Raw genomic sequence first — 22,409 nt, 5'->3', positions numbered from 1 at the left:
GATCACTATGCGAAGCGCCTCTATACGAACGTTCCAATACGGGCACTGCAAGCTCCCGATTTGGCGGTACACGAAGGTGACGTGACGGCGTCGCTCAAATGATTGCTACGGGGAGAGAAGACAGGCGGGCTCGTGCAGAGACCCATACGCCTGCTGGGTCGCGGGAACAGATAAAATGTTCTTTGGAAGTCACCTCGTGCGTTCGCACTTGACCGGCTCCCTTCTACAGCTGTTGGACACCCGAGCGTTGACGCTCTACGAAACAAACGAGTCCTCCTTTCTTCGCTTCTCAACTCCGTCTAGCTCTGCCGACGCGGTCTGCTCTAGCTCCGCCGACAGCAACCACCTTGTGCTACCACGTGCAATGTTTGCTTATGCCATAGAACTTCCTACATTATTATTGTATCGAACACAATGGCTCCTACGAGCATGGAGGTGACACGTTGTCCATTTTTTAAGGTCGACTCAGCATACGGCTTAGCTCTCGCAACACACCGAGACATTATACGTACCTTCTATATTATAAATATATACGACGCTTGCATCAGTCTGACATCTATTTCGTTAACAGAATTTTGCGACCAAAACATCTATTTTATTACCGTATAGTAAAGCTAGTGGATGTTCTAATGCTTAAATTACATTTTGTTTGTCAGTTTGTTATTTCACTATGTGGCGGTTATAAGTGTCGTACAAACAATGTTTCTTGAATAAAAACTCCAGTAGATAGTTTGTGGTGGTGACGTCCATTGCTTCCTTCGTGCATATCCCAGGTTATGAATACGTAAATCGGAAAAGGTGCTTCGTTGAAATATATACCATATAACGAATTATTTATATAAGTACTGTAATATGTATCTTGCTGTGTGCTTTGATGCCGTTTCCGTGGAACACACCGCCTGGTACACCATGCCAATGTGGTGTTCTATTTTATTCTTACAAAAGATTATGGGGCAATGAGCACATGCGTCATTTTCACAGAAAACAATGAATGCGTTATTACATTTCTACATATAAACCATTTTGAGTGACTGACTCCATACTTCGCAGCAAACGCACTTGAAAGAACAATATTCGCTCATAGCCTACATAAGCGTTCCATGCGCTTTTCCTCAATCTATTCGCATTTCTCTAACTTCCTCTTGTTGCCTTATTTCTTTCTGTTTCTTAGAAGTAAATGTATGAACAGCAACGTTGCGTAGAAACGTTGTTGAGTCCTTTTTTTTAACTAATGAGCGATTCCACGGTTTTCCCCGCTTGCTACAGGCCCTCAAGAACATCCAAGGCAGCGATCCCGGCAAGACCACCGTGATCGCGATCGGATCGTACGACTACAGTGGTTCCGGTTTTATGGCCAAATACAAGGATATATTTGCAGAAGTCGTCGGGTAACTACGACATTGTGGCATCGCGCCGCAGCTTTACGCCTAGCTGGAAAACATTTTCTTCATAGGGTCACGGATACAAAGCGACGAGTGCAACCTACCAACGATGGTTTGGTCTGGTTCATAATTTAAGCAACGACAAATATATTGGAGTGTGTGACTATTCGAAAAATTAGAGTATAATCGTATTCGATTCGGCCAGTAAATTGAATAAATTGAAATGAAGTTCGTATGCATTTCGGCGCAACCTAGGGCTCTATTAACGTGCACCCAACGTATGCTACACTTTTGGAGCGATGAGTACGCGGCGGAGTGCTGAACGTACGGCGTCAGCTCAGTAGCATGGGCCCAGAGCCACGGGGTTACCACGGCGGTTTGGTTATGATAAAAATTTCTGTGATTGAGCAAAAATTGACCGCTCTTACAGCACTGTGAAGAGCGGTGCAAGCAAAGCTCGAGATCCGCGGCTGTTCCTTGTCGTAACGCGTCCACTTCGCGCTCCCTCACGGCGAAGTCGGCACGTCAATCACGAGCCCTTTCTGGAAAACATAAATCCTTAATACCACAAAGGCCGAAGACTAGCCCGAGCCAAGCTACTTATCAAAAGCTTTGAGAATAAACAAGAAGTGCAATACACGGACGCCGCTCGAACCGCTAGAGGACACGTAGTAGTAGCAGTTCTCAACACGCAGCGCGAAAGAGCCGAGATAACAGCCTCAATAAACACAACAAGCACAGCCACCGCCGAAGCTTCAGCAATCGCGATGGCAACTATACACAGGAACACCGACGGGCTTTTGGCATTGGTTATCTCCGACTCTCAAGCAGCATGCAGAATGTACACGCAAGGCAGATTGTCAAATCGCGCTGACAACCACAGGCGACGCATTCTAAGAAAATACAATCAAATGGTGTCCAGGACACGAGGGAAGCCCAGACAATGAGAGGGCACACTCCCTAGCTCGAGAACTCACAAACGGAGCGGGGAACCACAGCCCTTTCCAAGATAGTCGACTTGCTGCGTGAGACATCGCATGACGTCGCACGAGAGAGCCAACGTCGCACGACAGAGCGCGTTGCCCCGCCGCATCAGCAGCTGGGGTACAAGAAGTTCGCGTATACAGAAGAATAAGGGCACACACCTATCCCCACTTGGCAAGAGCACACCACATGACGCCCACACTATGCCCGCCATTGTCCATGGGGCAGTGCGTGGCCGTCACTACTTCATGTGACGTGAGCATGCACAAAAAGACCACAAGAAGCAAACTCGCCTGAGACGCTTACCTACATTAGGTAGCCGTGGGAGATCCTCCTCGCTCTGCCGCGGCTGGGGGCCCAAAGGTGACTCTTGTACCAGGCGGAGAGAGTAGTCAGGATGATTGGTGTCCTGGAATAGGAACCCACCCAGCCACTTCCCACCCACTCTACCAGTTTCCTTAATCCCCTCTTCCCCTCTAAATAATCAATAAAGCTTTTCCTCCTCCGGTTCCTTCTCCAGCGAGTTCCCGGCGACGTTTATCAAACGCCGCCTGTTTTTTTGAGAAACCCGCGACGCGTGGCCGACCCATTGCCGCTCCCATAGTGTTCTGATGCGGTAAATACTCGTTCCTCTTAAGTTACTTAGACACACGAACCTAATGGTAGAGAGAATGACGTCAGTAGTGCGATGGCACAGCAGGATCGTCCGTTAATGGGGTCTAATACTTGTTTTTTTTTGTAATAGCAATCCGCGGACGGGTGCAGCTTTGAGAGTAGTTGGTTTTTAACATTATATCGCCGGCGCAGGCTAGCGTATACAAGCTTCGCTTGAAGATGTGCGTCAATCGGCACTTTCCGGCAGAACATGTGTGGTCGTTGGCTACGTTTTTGATACCTGGACGTAGCCCAGGTGGTCAATACCCTTCCCTAGGCACTTATGCGGCGCCGTCTCATGAATATCAAGCAAGCAGTCTTACCTTGACCTACCAAAATATATCTAGAGGTATAGGACCCTATTGTGTTGGCGTTGAATATTTTTGCTCATCTCGACAGCCTACCTTTAGCCATAATAGCGCCTATGGCCCCTTTGCAAACGTGCTCAGCGATCGCTTATGAAAATAGCGCAATGTGTACGTGTCCTCTGCCGCTGCAGCACATTCAAGGCCGACATAGTCATCGCTATCTCATCGGTCGGATCGATGGAGGACGAGGCCAACTGCTACGCCGCACCGCCAAATGTCCTCATCTCTCCGACATTAAGGTTCCCGAGCATGGTAGGTATCCGTCGTTGTAAGTATACGAATCACTAGCAGCTGCACTCCTTTATTTGCCATGGCTCCATACAACCCTGTCTGGCTTTCCGGCTTCATTGCGTATACCAACGTACTAATTAACGGACAGGCAAGCAGGAGGACCCAGAGAGAGAGAGAGACAATAACTGACTTACAGGCGGACGTACTCTCATATCGATAGACAAAAGGGGCACATCTACCCCACTGTTCAGGGCAACATTAATGCGCTTTATCCGTCAAACTAAGAACTAGGTTCGGCTCTTTCTGTGTTACCATGATCATGGACCTCTTCAGAACATGTCTTAGTGTTAGCATTCTAGGTCTACATCCCTCAAAAATCTGTCCGTCCGTCCGCGACGCGCCAGAAGAGTGCTCCGTAGGTATACATTGGGTCCTATGGGGGTTTATAAATGGTGTCCCAAATATCATGCACAAAGGTTTAAAGATGTGCGGATGCCGCATGAGCCGGGCGGAACCAAAGTGATATTGTTTGCCGTCCCGTGCAGACACTCGGAATATTTGTTGCATTCTGCCTAATTATATAATTATTACGAATTAATAAATCAGCATCTGAAATATTAGATTAAGATTAGAAGTGTCAATGGGACAATTTTACAGCAACATGAGAAACTCCCATAGAGCTTTCTTTTACTTTAGGACGTGCTACGTAAAAGTGTTGTCCGAGCGCGAAAGAAGCCCGCGAATTCACGCAATATTGCCGCGCGACTGGCCGCTCGAGGCACTTTGCGTGTATTGCGTGTAGACAGGACGATCTGTTTTAGTGCTTTTGTCATCAAAGCTTTAGGACAGGCGCTCGAACGTGTATGAAGCGTAGACTGTGGGACGGATGGCCTGACGTCCGGGCAGTGACTGTTGTACAAAACCTTCCGAATAACCATGAATTAAACAAATAATTATTCACTTTTATTGACCGTTTATTTTTATATTGCTCCCACTCCCTTCTCTATTACGCTAGGGCCTTGATGGCAAACAAATCATTGATAGTTAGTTAATTATTAACTAGTCACTTATTTATTATACAACCACTTATCTATAATACTTCCTCTACGATCAATGCCCTAGCTAATAGAGAGGACAGTGGGCACAATATCAAATGAAAAAAGTCAATAGAAAAGGAAACGGAAGAGCTGGTGGAAAAAACTGATAAAAGAAGCGATCGATGAGCGACTGAAAGCGTCACGAAAACATACGCAGGCAAAAAGTGCAGTTACCGCAGAGTGAACTAAACGGAAGAGGGGAACTATATCGTGAGAAAAAAGTGTTTGGTTGAAATAAGTGTTGCGGAATGGGGGCGCCCCGATTCCATTCCTATTCCATTCCGGGGAATAAGAACTTGCCGCAACTCCATTCCTTTCAATTCCTCGGAAAAACTTACCGCATTGCCACTTCGGGAATGGCCGGGCAGTTTAGTTGCATTCCTGCAATTCCTCAACGTAGGAAAGGCACCTTGGTTGTTTATCGAGTTACCGATGAACGCACCATAAAGCTCATGTCATCAGGCGCTTTAAGAACTGCAAAAATACGTAAAACACGTTACCAAGCTTGAGGGAAAGTAGGTTGGTGATATATCTCATGCAGTTCTTCCACCCTACTAATTGCCCTAGGAGCAGTTCTCCCGTTACCTATAGTATTTGCATGGTCGGCATGTTTTAACGGCTTGTAATGTTTTAATATTGTTCAAGCCTAAATGTGTGAATACTAAAATTACGACATAACACATTTTTGCTTAGGTATCCTCGTGATATTTAAATGCTGCCATAAAGGACACAAACAGTGTAATTTGCAAAAGTAAGCTCTAAAGGTGTTTATTTGGCAGAGCTCAGGAGCAGCGCAACGTCGACGGGCAGGGCAGTCACAGCTTCCAAGCACGAGAGCCGTTGCTGAGCAGGAGCGCTCGACCCACTAGCGTTTAGAGCCAGTAGCGCTGAACCCACTAGCGTCTCTTCTACAATCTCTTCGCTACAACCACCCCCCGGGAGCGAGAAGGGAGCCGTCCGGCGACCTAAGAGCTCGTCACTATGAGCGGGTCGTAGTAAGGCTTTAAACGGTCGACATGGACAATGTCTCGTCCACGGCGGCGCATGTCTTCAGATGGCTCAACTGGTTCGATGACATAGTTTACAGGAGATGCGCGTTCGAGAACACGATAAGGGCCTTCATACTTAGGGACCAGTTTTGATGAGAGGCCAGGGGCAGTTAAAGGGACTGAGAGCCACACGAGCGCTCCCGGATCGAAGGTGACCGTGGCAGTGGCGTCACCGCGAGTGCTCCGCCGGCGCTCTTGATCATCGGAAGTAAAGGCCCGTGCGAGGTCGCGGCACTCTTCTGCATGTCGGACCGTGTCAGAAATAGGGACGTACTCGGATGCATCCGGCCGGTACGGAAGAATGGTGTCGATGGTGTGCGAAGGGTGTCGACCATACAGCAAGAAATAGGGGGAAAATCCAGTGGCGCTCTGCGTAGCGGTATTATACGCGTAGGTGACGAATGGCAGAATGGCGTCCCAGTTCGTGTGGTCGGAGGCAACGTACATTGAAAGCATGTCGCCGAGCGTACGGTTGAAGCGTTCTGTGAGGCCATTCGTTTGAGGGTGGTACGCCGTAGTCGTACGATGAACAACGTGGCACTCTTTGAGAATCGCTTCAACTACCTCCGACAGGAAGACGCGTCCGCGATCGCTGAGCAATTCTTGGGGTGGACCATGCCGCAGGATGAATCGGCGAAGCAGGAATGATGCAACATCGCGCGCTGTAGCGGCTGGGAGGGCGGCGGTTTCAGCGTATCGGGTAAGGTGATCTACTGCCACAATGGCCCAGCGGTTACCAGCCGACGTCAGGGGAAGTGGTCCATACAAATCGATGCCAACGCGCCCGAACGGTTGGGTAGGGCAGGGTAGAGGCTGCAGGCCAGCTGGCGAGAGGTGGGGTGGAGATTTTCGGCGCTGGCAGTCGGGGCATGAACGAACAAACTTTTGAATGTAGTTGTACATTCCTCGCCAGTAGTAGCGTCGTCGGAGGCGCTGGTAGGTTTTGAAAAGTCCCGAATGCGCACACTGTGGATCAGAGTGGAACGATGCGCAGATTTCAGAACGCAGGGTTCGAGGTACAACTAATAACCACTGGCGGCCGTCAGAGGTGTAATTGCGTCGATGAAGCAGGTCGTCGCGAATGGCGAAATGGCGAGCTTGACGGCGCAGTGCACGAGTGGTTGGCTGCGATGACGGATCAGCAAGGCAGTCTAGGATGGAGGCAATCCAGGGGTCCTTGCGCTGCTCAGAAGCGATGGTCCCAATGTCGACGGAAGAGACGTCAAGCTGGGATATTGCGCAGCAGGCATTGTCGTCTGGCAAGGGAGAACGTGAGAGGGCGTCAGCATCAGCATGCTGGCGTCCGTTGCGGTACAGTACGCGGACATCGTAATCCTGTAAGCGAAGCGCCCAGCGGGCGAGACGGCCTGAGGGATCCTTCAATGACGACAGCCAGCATAGTGCATGGTGGTCCGTGACGACATCAAATTGGCGACCATACAAATAGGGCCGGAACTTGGTAAGCGCCCAGATGATCGCCAGACATTCTTTTTCCGTGACGGTGTAATTGGTCTCGGCTTTAGTAAGCATACGGCTGGCATATGCCACAACATATTCAGGAAACCCTTCTTTGCGCTGTGCTAAGACAGCGCCGAGGCCAACACCGCTGGCATCTGTGTGTACCTCAATAGGTGCCGTTGGATCGTAGTGGCGCAAAATGGGAGGAGACGTCAGCAAACGACGGAGCTTAGTGAACGCCTCGTCGCACTCGGACGACCACGAATGGAGAGGTCCGTTGCTGCCAAGGAGCTTCGTCAGGGGTGATATGACGGCGGCGAAATTGCGAATGAAGCGCCTGAAGTAGGAACACAAACCTACAAAACTGCGCAGTTCTTTGACGGACGTCGGTTTAGGAAATTCAGCTACGGCACGAAGTTTGGCTGGATCGGGGAGGATTCCATCCTTCGAGACGACATAACCTAGTATCATGAGCTGCCGCGCTGCAAATCGGCACTTCTTTAGGTTCAGTTGAAGGCCAGCGTTCGCTAAGCAAGTCAAAACATGCCGTAGGCGTTGAAGGTGCGTGGTGAAGTCAGAGGCAAAAACAACAACGTCGTCGAGATAACATAAGCACGTGTGCCACTTCAAACCGCGGAGGACTGTGTCCATCATGCGTTCAAAAGTTGCTGGCGCATTACAAAGTCCAAACGGCATGACGTTAAATTCGTATAAGCCGTCGGGTGTGACAAAGGCTGTCTTCGGCCTATCGACGTCAGCCATGGGTACTTGCCAATAGCCGGAGCGTAAATCTAGAGATGAAAAGAATTCTGCTCCTTGTAGGCTATCGATGGCGTCATCAATTCGCGGCAGCGGGTATACATCTTTGCGAGTGATCTTGTTCAGGCGGCGATAGTCTACACAGAACCGTACCGAGCCGTCTTTTTTCGTAACAAGGACGACAGGGGATGCCCATGGACTGTTCGAGGGTCGGATCACTTCGCGGCGAAGCATATCGTCCACTTGCTCGTTAATCACACGACGTTCCGTGGCCGAGACGCGATATGGTCGTTGCCGCAATGGCGGTTGGGAGCCAGTGTCAATATGGTGCGTGACAGCAGACGCTCGGCCCAAGGAAGGTTGCTCGACATCAAAAGAAGAACGAAATTCTTCTAAGATGCGCAGAAGCTGCGAACGCTGAGGTGGGGTGAGGCCATCGGCAATAGATGAATCGAACACACCTGTGGGCAAAGGGTCGGACGTCGCGAGAGAACCGAGCGTGTTGTAACAGGCGCAGGACGTGTCTTCGGGAACATCCGTAATTTGTACGGCGTCGATCACTTCCACGTGGCCAAGACATTCGCCTTGAAGGCAGCATCACAGGGTATGGAAGGGGTTATAGACAAAATAGCTGTGGAGCCCTGTTTGACGTTCACAGTCGCAAAAGGCAGCAGCAGACGTTTCGAGTGTAAAAGCGGCCTCATGGAGAAAGTAGTGCGATGCGTCAGAGAGGCTGCTGCAATGCATTGATACAATCACTGACGAGTTGGGAGGAACGTGGTGTCGTGTCTGACGAGTAGTTTGTTTGCAAAAGAAGCATTATCGGCTAGCGTCATATCTGAGAATGGCGACAGTTCTAGTTCGGCCCGTGCGCAATGAATGACGGCATCGTGGCGGGCGAGAAAAGTCCCACCCCAGGATAACTTCGTGGGAGCACGAGGAAATCACAATAAATTCGACGGCGTATACAACGTCCTCGATGAAACACGAGCGGTGGCACGCCGCAATCGGTGAATACGCTGTGCGCCTGCTGTGCGGAGGGCGAATCCAGCAATGGGCGTCGTGACCTTTCGAAGGAAGCGACAAAGCTTTGCGTCCATAACTGATACAGCGGCTCCGGTATCCACGAGGGCATATGTGCGCACACCGTCAACTAACTACGTCTATCACATTGGTCGGGCTACGTTGAGGACTTCCGCGTTTCGACGGCGTCGCAGCCTTGCCTCAGGACTGCGACAATTAGTTTTCCTCATCCCGAGCTTCGGGACGAGGCCGCATCGGTGATGGGGAGCGTCGGCGTGGAGAAGTTGAGCGGCGGATGTTGGCGGACCGGCGGAATGGTGGTGACGCAGCCCGAGGTTCGTCGTCGTAATAAGGGCGCGGAGAACCCCGCCATAGAAACTTGGCCCATAAGGTGTAGCGCGAGGTGACTGCACGCGACTACAGTAGCGTGCGACGTGGCCTGCATAGCCGCACGCAAAAACATATTGGTCGATTGTCCGCTGTACGCCACCGAGTCGTTGCGACAGGTCCCATCCATGTGGAAGGACGCGTTGGACGTGGCGCCTGGTGAAGTGATTGCATAGCAGGCTGTTGTCGGGGCATAGCGAGGACTTCGGCGTAACGTGAGAGGTCCCCGTTGAGGGAGTTGTTGAGCTGGGTGACGACTTCCGCGTAGCTGAGTGGCACAGCCGTCGGGATCTGTTGGGGCCTGGCCATGACTTCGGCGTAGCTGTGAGGCGCAGCCGCAGGAACACGCTGGTGGCTGCAGGCAAAACCTCGTGCAGTTCTTGCGCTATGACGCGGCGAAGCGGAGGCGCAAAACTAGGCGTAGGCGCGTGTACCGACGGCGGCTGTGCAAAATCCATCAACGAGAGTTGCCGGGCAACTTCCTCGCGGACGAACGCCTTCATTTCTGCGAGCAACGCTGCCTGGTTGGACATGGCAGCCAAACCAGCGAGGTGCTCGTCACGCGGTAGAGATCGACGGTCAGTGACCGCTGCCTGCGGAGTTCTTCATAGCTCTTGCACAGTGTGACAATTTCAGCCACAGAGCGTGGACTTTGGCCAGCAACATGTTAAAGGCGTCGTCTTCTATGCCCTTCAGTATGTTTCGGATTCGATCAGACTCCGCCATGTCGAATCGACTTTCCTGCATAGATCCAGGACATCTTCGATATAACTGGTGAATGTTTCGCCTGGCTGTTGAGCTCGTTCTCGCAAACGTTGCTCGGCACGCAGCTTGCGAACAGCAGGGCGACCAAATACATCGGCGAGGGAAGTCTTAAATTCCGACCATGTCTGGAACTCTGCTTGATGGTTGTTATACCACAGGCTGGCCACTCCAGCGAGGTAGAACAGAACATGGCTCTATTTGGCTGCTTCGTCCCACTTGTTATGGTCGCCTACCCTGTCGTACGCCGTGAGCCATTCGTCCACGTCAGTGTCGTCCGCTCCAGTGTAGATAGGAGGGTCGCGATGACGAGGCACCCCGGAACACGCAGTGGGTGCAGGAGGAGGCGTTTGCTGGGAGGCGTCTTGGGGCATGGTAGATGGTAGGTACGGGACCGGAGTTCCAGGATGATCGTCTGAGTTACCCCGCACACTCCACCAATCTAAAGGTGTTTATTTGGCAGGAGCTCAGGAGCAGCGCAACGTCGACGGGCAGGGGCAGTCACAGCTTCCAAGCACGAGAGCCGTTGCTGAGCAGGAGCGCTCGACCCACTAGCGTTTAGAGCCAGTAGCGCTGAACCCACTAGCGTCTCTTCTACAATCTCTTCGCTACAAAGCTTTATTTTTGTTTTAATTCATCGGAATTTTACAATAAATTGCCATGAGCTAAATGGGCGCTTCGCCGTTTAATCGTGAAAACGCGAAGTGTAAATGACGGCTAGTGAAGTGTAATGACGGCTACTATGCGTTGCACTTCACTGACGTGAGCTGCTCGAAGGAGATACTGGACAGCCAATTTCACTTCGTTTTCAATATGAGGGATGATCAGCTGACGTCGCATTCACAGTGGAAACTGCCCTTGCGAGGTGGGAAAGCAAGAGAGAACGGCTAGCATTCGCTCTCGAATAGGTCAGCGGCTTAACCCTGTCTGTGCAAGTTCCTTCTGTCAGGTAAATAGAAATCTGCCCTGCAATGCATCCAGGTTTGATGGGCATTTTCAGTTTGCTTGATGTTTTTACACATCAGTCTGTTTGGCCCTCTTTGCTAGCCTGCGTTCGCGACGGTGCTGGCGCTGTCCTGCCTCATCAAAAGAGGCCCCCTCCACAGCGCAGCAGAACGTACCTGCTCGGCTGTTGTAGCTGAACACCAAGAAGACTAAATCGTTGGCCTATGAGGCCAATCATTAAAAAGAGAGGATGAGCCCATGTGCTAATGAACCGCTTTCCCAGGATACGCTGTAGGTCTTTAGCCGCCTCTTTGCAAGAAGTAGGCCTTTGCTTAAGATTTTCGCAAGGGAAACTTCGATATTTCGTAACGCGGGAAGCAAAAGCCCGGCTGTCCCGTGCCTTTCTGCAGCAACTACGTGCCTTCCTCTATTGAGGAGAGAAGCTCAATCAAGTCTGTCACAAACCTCAGTTCATATTTAGACAGTTTAGCCTTCTTGCACGCGTGCAGAGTTTCTGTCAAGCCTGGACGACTCAGAAGATTGTTAACGAGCTTTCTCCACGTTCGCAGATGTGAGTTCCGCCTCGTCGCGTTGTGAGATTCGGAATGCAGACCGGCCGCATTCAGCCCTTCTTCTGTTTTGGTGGTGCTCTTGCGTATAGATGCAACGATGGCGCCGCATTTTTGCCCCACTTCCTCGGCATTTGCGTCCTAAAATAAAGCGAGGATAACAGTTAGTGATTTTTGCCACTGCAAGTTCAGGTAGAGCAAACGGTAAACGTGCAATGCAATAGAATTTCTGAAAGAGAACGATGACCTATGTAATCGTACTGGATTGCACTCGGCGACACACTGACACTCTTCATGACTGCACTAGACAAAATAAAGAGAGGGCAGGAACAGCCGTTTTCTCCAGCGCTACGATAAATTGAGTGTACATTATTGCATAGGTTGCACCTTCTTCCTTAGGAATAAATTGCGTGCACCTAGCGCCATGGCTATGACACTACGGCTGGTATTATCTTAATGAAATGGGTCTCGTAAATCAAATAAACGTACTAGCAGCAGACTGTCGCCTCTCTAACTGGTCGCATATGTCAGGCAACTGCGTTCACGGGCAGAAGGATTCGTATTAGAAAGAGTGCCGTATGCAAGCTTTCATATTCCCGGGTGGGGGGAGGGGGTGCAATTAAAGAAAGATTATAGGGAAACCACGGAACTAGAACAATAGCAAGGAACACAAAATAAAATAAGAAAGAAATAATAGCTTGAACAATGAATCAACCAAACCGAAATCTTTTAATATGTCACTTCGGGACACCGCGGGCGTTCTTTACGTGATGTGCCAGTTTTGTTTTTGTTTGTCTTTGGAGGTATTTCATAACGCTTGATTGACGTGGTGAGAGGAGACCACGAAGTCGCGTAAGCTTGTTGCATGGCTTGCGGCAGAAAAATGATCCGCAGCCACTACTTGATAGGAAGCATAGCTCGTGACCTCGGCCATGGCAGCAAAAGCACCACAAATCCCCAAGATGAAAAAAAACGAAGCACGCTCGAGAATTTGGCTAAAGATGAGCTGGGGGTAGTTGCATTAAGAAAGCTTTAAAGCACAAAAACTGTAATAAGCGCAGTTGCCTCCCCTTACTTTCCGAACTGCAGTTATTAAACCCATGCATTCTTTGTCCATGCATTCCTGGCAAATTATTTAACAAAGTATGGCCGAAACAATTGTTGATGAAAAGAGTAATAAATGAACGACGTATCAAAGCACATAAGATGAAACCAATATGTTATTTAATAGCGCATACCTGCTGAATGGCGGCTTTTACGGCGAGCTGCAGGCTGTGGGCGGCGTAGCCTAAACGAAATTGCTGCTGATGGCACTCGCTTAAACACTCCTCTGTTACACGATCCGGACAGTCGTCGAAAGTGTCATCATTATCGTCCTCTTCAGCCTCCCACCCGGTGAATGCAAATGTCTTTATTATTGATGAAGCGTTATGTGTCACCACGCGAAGGACCTGTAAAACAAAGTAAGAACCGTTAACGGAGGTGAAAGTGTACGAAAACACATATTTCACCTTGTCAGCGATGTTCAATTGACGCAACGCTGCGTCATACTCGGAGCGGATCCGAGGTGCTGCGTGACTCCCCGTCAGGCGAGTGAAAATGAGGTAGTACGTGTGAACCGTGCAATCGCTTTCCACGAGTGTTGCTTCGACAGCCAGGAAGCCCTCGTTACACCACGACGTGCACACGTCTGGTACGATACATACGTACTCCGCGCCCGCTAAAGACGGTTATATTTTCGTCTGCAGCGCTGATAGTTTCCCGGGATAACATTTCTCTGATGTTATCGCGCGATAGCAATTTGTAGCCCTGGAAGGCAACCTAAATTTGAAAGAATGCAAATGAATTACTTTGATGAAATGCGCCTTATAATAATGTGAAATTTACCGTTACACACATTTTTGAATCCCTCCCTCTCGACAACACGAAAGCGCTCCATGTCAGCGCAAATCATGTTGATTATGGCGTCGTCGAGAGAACCCATTCGATGAACATGCACAGAGCTGCACCCGGCGGTGAAGGCCGACGTTATCTTCGGCTGACTTGCCAGCCCTTTATGTTCTTGCATGTACTCAGGTTCACGCTCTCTTTTTAGGTGCCGAATAAAATAAGATGATACTCCGACTACCGCATGTATATTATCGAAGCAAAGCTTGGAGCAGGCCGCTTGTTCTTTTTTTTTCGCGAGTAATCTAAAAAACAAGAAATTCGAACGTGCCATGTTGGCGGACTTACTGCGTGCGTGAGCCGCTGGGCGCAGGAGCGAGTGTGGCACTGCCTAATGGAAGGGCTTTTTATTTGCAATAGAAGGCTGGGAAGGAGGATAGCGGCGGTAGCACAGAGAGCCGAGAGGGATGCTTCGAAACACTGTCTAGCGTTTACAGTATGAGCGAGCCACTAAATGAACCGCTGGGCGTCTCCAGCCGCGAGCAGGCGCCAGCGCTGCGGCGGCGTCACCCGGACGCATTTCCACCTTCCCCTCCCCCAGCCTATCGAAGAACGACCGTGGGTATTCTTAGGCGGCCATCGGCACTTCGGGGCTCGGGGAGGCGCCGCCGTGGCCGCCATTGCGTGGGCTCTCCTGCTTCGGCGGTTTCCCGAACCTATTCTTTCAAAAGTTCATTCTTTATCTCTCCGTGTGGAGGGAGAGGCCACTCAGTTCATCGTGTGCGACTGCGTGCTACGCTGACCTGCAGACCTTCGTCGACAGAGTTTCGCACAAAGCCGGCCGTGTGTGTACACAGGGGGGCTAGTATTGCAAATGGGGTTAAAGGGGGAGGGGGGTAGTAGGACGTGGAACGGCGCGCAAACTGGTACGCAAATGTTTGAAGTGAACACAAACACCGCGCCAACGTCAATACACTTCACAACTTCGAGAAGCACTTTTTTCTTCGAATACTCGGCCGAGTGGCCGACGGCGACAGAAGCAAAAACAATGAAGTGAAGGGTGGGTAGATAACAGGCGGTGCGCCGCCGAGGTAAAAAAAACAAAAACGCAAGGCGTAACGCGTGGGGGGGGGGAGTGAGGTATGCCGCAGCCGTAGTTCCGCACGACAGATACCAACGGCACAGAGCAGCGGCTACGCGAATAATGGAGACGAACTTCGAAGCACTTGAGTCAATAAGGACAAAATTGCAGTAGGCACGTTGCTTATAATTGTACCGTGCTTGTAATCAGCCAAGCCAATTTAAGAATACTGCTTTATAGTTCACTTCGAGGCTCTCGCTTAATAATGTTTCAACGTGCGCTGATTGGTTCCTCGGCATATTTTGACAAAATACAGTATGTAGACGCAAAGGCGCTGTATTTTCGGCAACAGACCTAATTCCATTCCTATTACATTCCAGGCAAAATGCGCGTAATTCCATTTGCATTACATTCCTCCAAGCGTAGTCGCCATTCCATTCCCATTCCATTCTGCGGCCGCCAAAATGTGGAATGGTTCCGGAGTTTTTCTAATTCCGGAGTGGCAACTCCGTAACGCTGGTTCAAATACTGGTTGAATAAAACGTTTAAGGTAAAAATGACCATTGGCTTACCGAAATGCGTGAGGAAGGTGAAGGCTGCACCTATAATATTTTTGAATCAAATGAACTGCTTAGGAAGAAGATTTGGAGCTGTACAAAATATCATAAACAAAAATGGAAACGACCTTGAAGAGGATCCGGCATTTAATTTCTCTCGAAAAATTACAACCGAAGTATCTAGATTCAATACAGAGGTAGATTTCAAGATAATAAAGACCATGAGCAAAAACCAGGTGGAAAGAAAAAGACCCAGTGCAGATGAACGCAACTGGGAAAAAGGCCCGAGAGCACAGCCGCGGGGTTAGACAAACAAGGGCGAGAAAGTCAGGCAGCTGTATTGAAGGCAGTAGAAAAAAAAACTTACAAGATTGGCGAGTGCCGAAAAGTCGGCGACAACGTAAAATTAAAAGGATATATCAAAAAAGACAGAAAATAGAATTCACACATAAATACAGCTCACCGTTACATCAGCAACAATATACAGGTTATCGATGCAGGCAACTAAATAAAACTGCAAACTTGGGCGAGCATACGCGCGTTTATGGCATATTCGGAGAACACCAGTATAGTATCATATTTGGTAGAAATCTGGATGATAAGTTATGTGTTCTCACTCAGTTTATTAAAATATTCAGAGAAGAAAGGACACCGTTGTACGTAGCATTTTTGGACGTTACTGGAGCATACTACAACACTAAGCGCTTTATTTTGTGGGATATTCTGAAGGAGAATGCATGGGCAACGACTGCAGAGAGCTTTTGCGTCGCAGCGTCATATTTACATGGTACGGTTGGAAAGGACGCTAGAAGGAATCAAGAACCGATTTCACCTCTCATACAAACAGGCGGGTACTGTAGAGCAGCAGCTCCGAGGTATGTTTAATACAGACGACACTGTGTTGCTAGCTGATAGGGAAAGGAAGGTCAATTTTCAGGATTGAAATTTACCATTAAAATTCAGGTCTTCTCTTATTCAAATGAAAACAGTAAATAAAAAGTGGCAATACAGGGCCAGGAAACACCACAGGTGAGAGAATACAACTACCGAGAGCAATAGATATCTGGAAACTCAGGAAAAAAGACAATAGCCCCAAAGGGTAAGGGAACTGCCGCCATAATCATGTTCCCACTGCCATATGGGGATACAATGGGCACGGCGTTCTCTGCGGTATGTGGAAGTGCGCTACGGCTCCCGGACTTACTTTTGTAACTGAGGTTGTTTGCTTGAAGCACGATGTATAATCCGTTCTCGTTGGCAACCAAAGGACATTGGGACGCCTCGCATTGTGCGCTCACTATAAGACGACAAATAAAGTCGTACATGGTGATATGGGCTGGGCATGTTTTGAAGGGAGGGAAGCTCTGAGTAAAATTGAGTTCATGGAAACACTGAGGAATATGAACGAAAGTAAATGGGTTACGAGAGTTCTCCACTATTTCTGCGGGAAAGATTGACTCACATTTGAGGAAAGAACTCGGGCGATAGTAACTATCGAACGATAGTAACTCGGACGATAGTAGCTATAGAACTCGACCGGTATGGTAAGCAAGCTGCCAGCAAGGAACGTTACAGGCATTGTGCGAGAGCCTGAGACAATCTCCTGGACGGGGCAGGTCGGCGATGAGTGGTCTCCTAAGAGGTCAAAACAAAAGCATTAGAGAAACGTATTGCGAGAACAAAAACGAAGCTCTTTATTCCCCAAAGCGAAAGAGGTTGCCTTTACAGTGCTGCTGTAAAGCTAGGCAAACGGTGTAACATGTTTGTTGGAAGATGAAAATACTTACCCGGTTTTCGATTTAGGCTCCGCTGGCCTCCTAGAAAACCTTGGACTCAAGGCCAGCAGTGGGAAAGTAAACTTGTACACAAAAGAGATTAGTAAATGATGGACGGAGGTTTGTTGGTATAAAAGTAGGGAGACTATAAACATCGGATGTTTATCAAAATGAAGTTACCGATATGATGGCTCAGAAACTATCATGCTGGGCATTTATTGTCTTTTAAAATATTAGGTCGGTAGGACATTGGGCTAAATAAAAACAAGTTGATAACGCAACGCAAGATACCAACCTGTTAAAGGGGGGCTCCCATGGCTTCTATTCGTCCACGTTCACGTCATATATCGACACATTTATTTTCTTTTGCGCATACATAGGTGACACATACTAGATATTTTTTATTAATCCCGGAGATAGTGCAATGCCGGGGACCAATCCGCAGTAGAGATGAAGCAGGCGTTAAGCACTCCTCATACTTAGTAACTCAGGGGACCAATTGCGACGCATGCTCGCTGACCTGGAGAGGCAAAGAAGAAGTGTGGGTCTAAAAATTCATTTGCGGAAAACTAAAGTAATGTTCAACTGTCTCAGAAGAGAACAGCAGTTTACGATAGGTAGCGAGGCACAGGAAGTGGTCAGGGAATATATCTACTTAGGGCAAGTAGTGACCGTGGATCCCGATCATGAGACTGAAATAATCATAAGAATAAGAATGGGCTGGGGTGCGTTTGGCAGTCATTCTCAGATCATGAACAGCAGGTTGCAATTCTCCCTCAAGAGAAAAGTGTATAACAGCTGTGTCTTACCAGTACTCACGTACGGGGCAGAAACCTGGAGGCTTAAGAAAAGGGTTCTACATATATTGAGGACTACGCAACGAGCTATGCAAAGAAGAATGATGGGTGTAACGCTAAGGGATAAGGAAAGAGCAGATTTGGTAAGGGAACAAACCCGAGTTAACGAAATCTTAGTTGAAATGAAGAAAAAAAATGGACATGGGAAGGACATGTAATGAGGAGGGAAGATAACCAATCGCCATTATGGGTTACGGACTGGATTCCAAGAAAAGGGAAGCGTAGCAGGGGCCGGCGGAAAGTTAGGTGGGTGGAGGAGATTAAGAAGTTTGCAGGGACGACATGGCCACAATTAGTACATGACCGGGGTAGCTGGTGAAGTATGGGAGAGGCCTTTGCCCTGCAGAGGGCGTAACCAGGCTGCTGCTGATGATGATACGTGGGCCGATTCCGAAGATAGTGCAATGCCGGGCCTACCCGCGGAGGGGGTGCTGTTCATCATTCAGGGGCCCACATACACAGCTTTGCTGGTCACCCTCCTTCACAGAGTGGAAGGGCACTGAGTTTTTTGAGAAAATGGTAATTCATAAAAGATAATGAACCATTCTTTTAACATAATAATGGTGCGTCCGGGATGTTTGACTAGGTAGTTACCTTTTACTGCCGTTAATTTCTCATTTTGCGTCCATACCCCCGCTTGCGTATTTTTTCGTATAATCGGTCTGTCTTCCTTTTGTGCGCATAAATTATGTCCTTATTGTATATTTTTTATCTTGTATATGTCATAGTTCTTATCGTTTTTTTAGTGTTGTACCAGTAGGGCTTCCGATGTGGTGACCCTAACCATTGCAACCTCGCGCTGTACGATGGGTCTTTGAATTAGGAAGATATTTTGTGAAGTTCATTATAGTGTATAACAATGTAGCGCACATGTATAGGTACCTAAAAATCAAAAACTCAGTAATTATCAAGCCAAATGGCGACAAATGCTAGCTAGCCCACGAAAATGTTTCCCCAACATACCAAGATTACTGCTGAGAGCAGCTGGAAGGTTAAGCAAAAAGGTTGCTAAACAAACCGATGAAATAACGGACGTCAAATTACGTGACCGTGCTATTTTGCGGCTGACGTACAAAAGTTCCGCCCTGTGGCTATTCCTCTATTGCCAAGAAAAATTTTCGCCGACTGTAAGATTCGAAACTTTTCTTCGCTCCAAGCACCTGCGTTCTGGTCCAAAATGTATAATATGCGATAAGGAACATGCGGTAAGGAGCCTATGAGGTTTGTTTTTATACACCGCTACAATGTGGCACCTTTCGTGTCGCACTTCGTGGCTTTCTGTAAGTGTTCTGCTAATACGCTTTCGTAGAAATATACTTGCGAACTGAAAGCGAAATGTTCAAATATTCAAACACCGTTTTTTATATAAGGAATCGAATATTAGTTCGTTGGAGTCGGTCTTCGAATCAAATGATCTCTATTCCTTAATAGAATATTTTTTTTTTCAAATATCTCAGACTTACAGCTGTGTGCGATCTAACTCATAACTGGAGTGAACATGCAATGCATGAAGTGTAGGAGGCTACGCAGCTCGTGTATCTGGATCCTACTCACTGAAGTAATTATATGGACATTCCAGGCGCATTCCTGTCGTCGGCGTCGCCGTTGCCGTGAGGTTCCGCATAAAGTCCATGGGCGATAAAATTATCGCCGTATGTTGTATGCGCGAGTGAAAGTGTGCGAGGTTTAACCACCGATCATGGCTCAATCTCGCGCACGAAACGGCAGAAAGGGGAGAGGAATCCTGTCGCGTTCCGTCGCACGAGGCTTCAGGGGGAAGTGAGGGGGGCGCGTTCTATTCCGGGTGGCCCGCTGTATCTTGAAAACTATCTGCCACTGGTACAGAGTCCGCGCTGCGTTGTTTTCAAGGCGTAGTTCGCGTTGACGCGCGCGCGACTTCACGAATGTCAATTCGCATGCTGTTGCTGCCGCGTTTCTTCACTGCAGCGTTTTGACAGCGAGTTTCTGCGGCCACCGAGTGAGATATGTTCAGGGTGGATTGAGCCCGCGTGACACCGTACTTGTTGATTAAGTAATACTCGCGGACAACCTTCTATTGCCATGAAGGGAAAGCTACGGAGGCAAAGTGCGCACAAGTTAGAGCGCTTCTGAAAAGAGTCCCGCGTTTTATACCACGTTAGTATAGGCTGCGGAAGAGAAAGAAACCTTATTAGCAGCAGTTATGCAAGACAGAACACAACGCTCGGTCTAAAGGTTTATTTATTTTGCGACTTTTCTTTTCCGCGTCTGGGGAAACGCAAAATCATCGCACGTGAAAGCTGCGCCAATTCAGCGTCTGTTCTGAACAACCAAAAGCACTGTCAAACGCTGCCAGTTTGTTTATCGCGGTAAAACATGCGCGGCAGCCAAGCGCCCGTAGCTTAGCCTTGATAGCCACACAAAGTTGGTCGAAGGTATATTATGCCTACGTTTGCAAGCTTATGAGGCCGATAGATCTACTATCCTTGCTTCGTTTCTCCAGAGTTCACTAAGTGGCAGTTTCACCGGAGAGGTGAAGCATCGATTGCTATCGCAATCGATGCTCCGGTGAGACTTCGACTTTTTTCTTTTTCCCTTCTTTTCGTATTTCTGACATGGCAAAATACTCGTCATTTTACGAGATGTTCCGATCTAAGCTCGTCCTTATTTAGTAGGGTGTTCTTGCTATAGTAAACTGACCGTGGACTTGGTTCATAGTTGGTCGTGTCAATTGAAGCATTTTATTCAGCGAACGACTTTGCCTCAAAACGCTCAGAAAGCTTCTTAGGCCAACAGTTTTACGGCGTAAGTATAGGGCCATGAATTACAAAAACTTCGCTGTATAAGAAAGTTGGTTAGGGAAACTGTAACAGTGTGAACCGGAAGCCACGGATCCAGAAGTACGCGATGCGAAGAATTGCTAGTAGGTAGTGGTTCGGCAGATGCTTCGACGATGGGCGAAGTGAAATAGAATATGAGGGGAGGAGCAGAGCTCGGGCTTCAGCCTGTTGATTGCCGAGAAGGTTGCCGTAAGCATGGCCGCGCAAGCCGGGGTGAGCATTTTGCATAACTCATATTTCAGGCTTTGGTTCTTTGTTTTTTCTTTCTTTATCAATGAAATAAAAGTTTAAACATGAACGGATGCCTCCGTTTATTGTGACAAGAAAACTCCGATATCCAGACTCACTGTAACGATGTTGAACTTTGTTTGTTTTGCTACAAATCGAAATTTCTTCGTTCGAGGCATCCCTAATCACAATTCATATACGCGAAGTACCGCAATGAGGAAGAAAGTTTACCTGGTTAGTATTGTATAGTACAGAATATAGAGAACCAGCGCTTCGATGAAGGAGACGAAAAACAGCCAAACGCACGTTGCCCAATGTGTGGGTCCTTCTTTGGTGCGCCGTTTGTTTACGCGTCGGCCCTCCAGAATCTGAGCCAATTACAAACCTCTGTGCCCCTTAGTTTCTGCAAAACGCACGTTATTCTGCGCTCGCTCCCGCAGGAGAGTCACTGGCCTCTCGTGCGCCACAACGCGACGTACGCGAACGGCGAAACGTTGGTGGGCCTGTCGTTCGAGATGGGGACGCTGATCTACGTCCTCAAACAAGACGCGAAAAGCCTGAACGACAGCGCCTACGCCAATTGCACGGAGGCCGGCATGACGAGCCAAGACGCGGTAAGCTGGCTCTGTCTCCTGCTGGCGCACGTGGCCTACGCCCTCTGCATCGTTCGCACGCTAGGCTAAAGAAACCGTGTAAAGCAGGTTTCTTTTAGCATCGAGTCGATAATCCGTTGACATGGCGAATTTCGCCACCTCGTGTTGTTAAGCAAGCCTAAAAACACCAGGTGTACGAACTTACCCGAAAACACCAATAGGAACATACATAAGATTGACAGAAGCTGATTTTTCTCTAGCAGCAGAAATATACTTAAGTGTACTCCGGCGCTTACATTCTAAGTACTTATTGATGTCACATGCCGTCCGCAGAATAATTTGAAGGAGAGTCTTTGGAACCCGCACTGAATTCTCCAATTATCTAGTAATCATTTGGATCATATTCAAGAGATACTTCGAAGTGTATCACCAGGCAGTGTTACTGCGAGACGCTGACTCCTAGAAACAGCTATACTTTCTCGCAAATAAGGCTTTCAAGGAGTGCTTAGCTTTATCTTCATTAATCTCCCAGAAAGTCGACATGCTTCGGGCATAAGTTTTCGCATTTTCTTCAAATTATTTTTGAAAACAGTGCTTAACTCTTCTACTCAGTACATCTATTTCGCTAGTCATAAGGTTGAATTGGTTTGCTAAGAACTTACGAATCTGCTCAGAAACTGTCCACGGGAAAACACGAGAGAAGCACCTGGAGCCAAGCTTACCGCTTTGTGCGCATCGCCGCTCAGTCTAAAGAGAGGACGCCGTCGTCATTCGGTTCTGTGAACCTTTAGCACACCCTTCAGCTGAAGGGTGTGCTAAAAAGAAATAGCCTTCTGTACGGCGGAAGTGTAGCCGTATGGCGCGTCGGAAAGCAAGTGTTATCGCGCGTGACACAACGGGAGCACGAATGCGCCCAATGAGCCGGTTAATGAACTTCGCCATGC

This window comes from Dermacentor variabilis, chromosome 3, assembly GCF_050947875.1.
Source record: "Dermacentor variabilis isolate Ectoservices chromosome 3, ASM5094787v1, whole genome shotgun sequence".
NCBI lineage: Eukaryota > Metazoa > Arthropoda > Arachnida > Ixodida > Ixodidae > Dermacentor > Dermacentor variabilis.
This window is presented reverse-complemented; position numbering follows the sequence as displayed.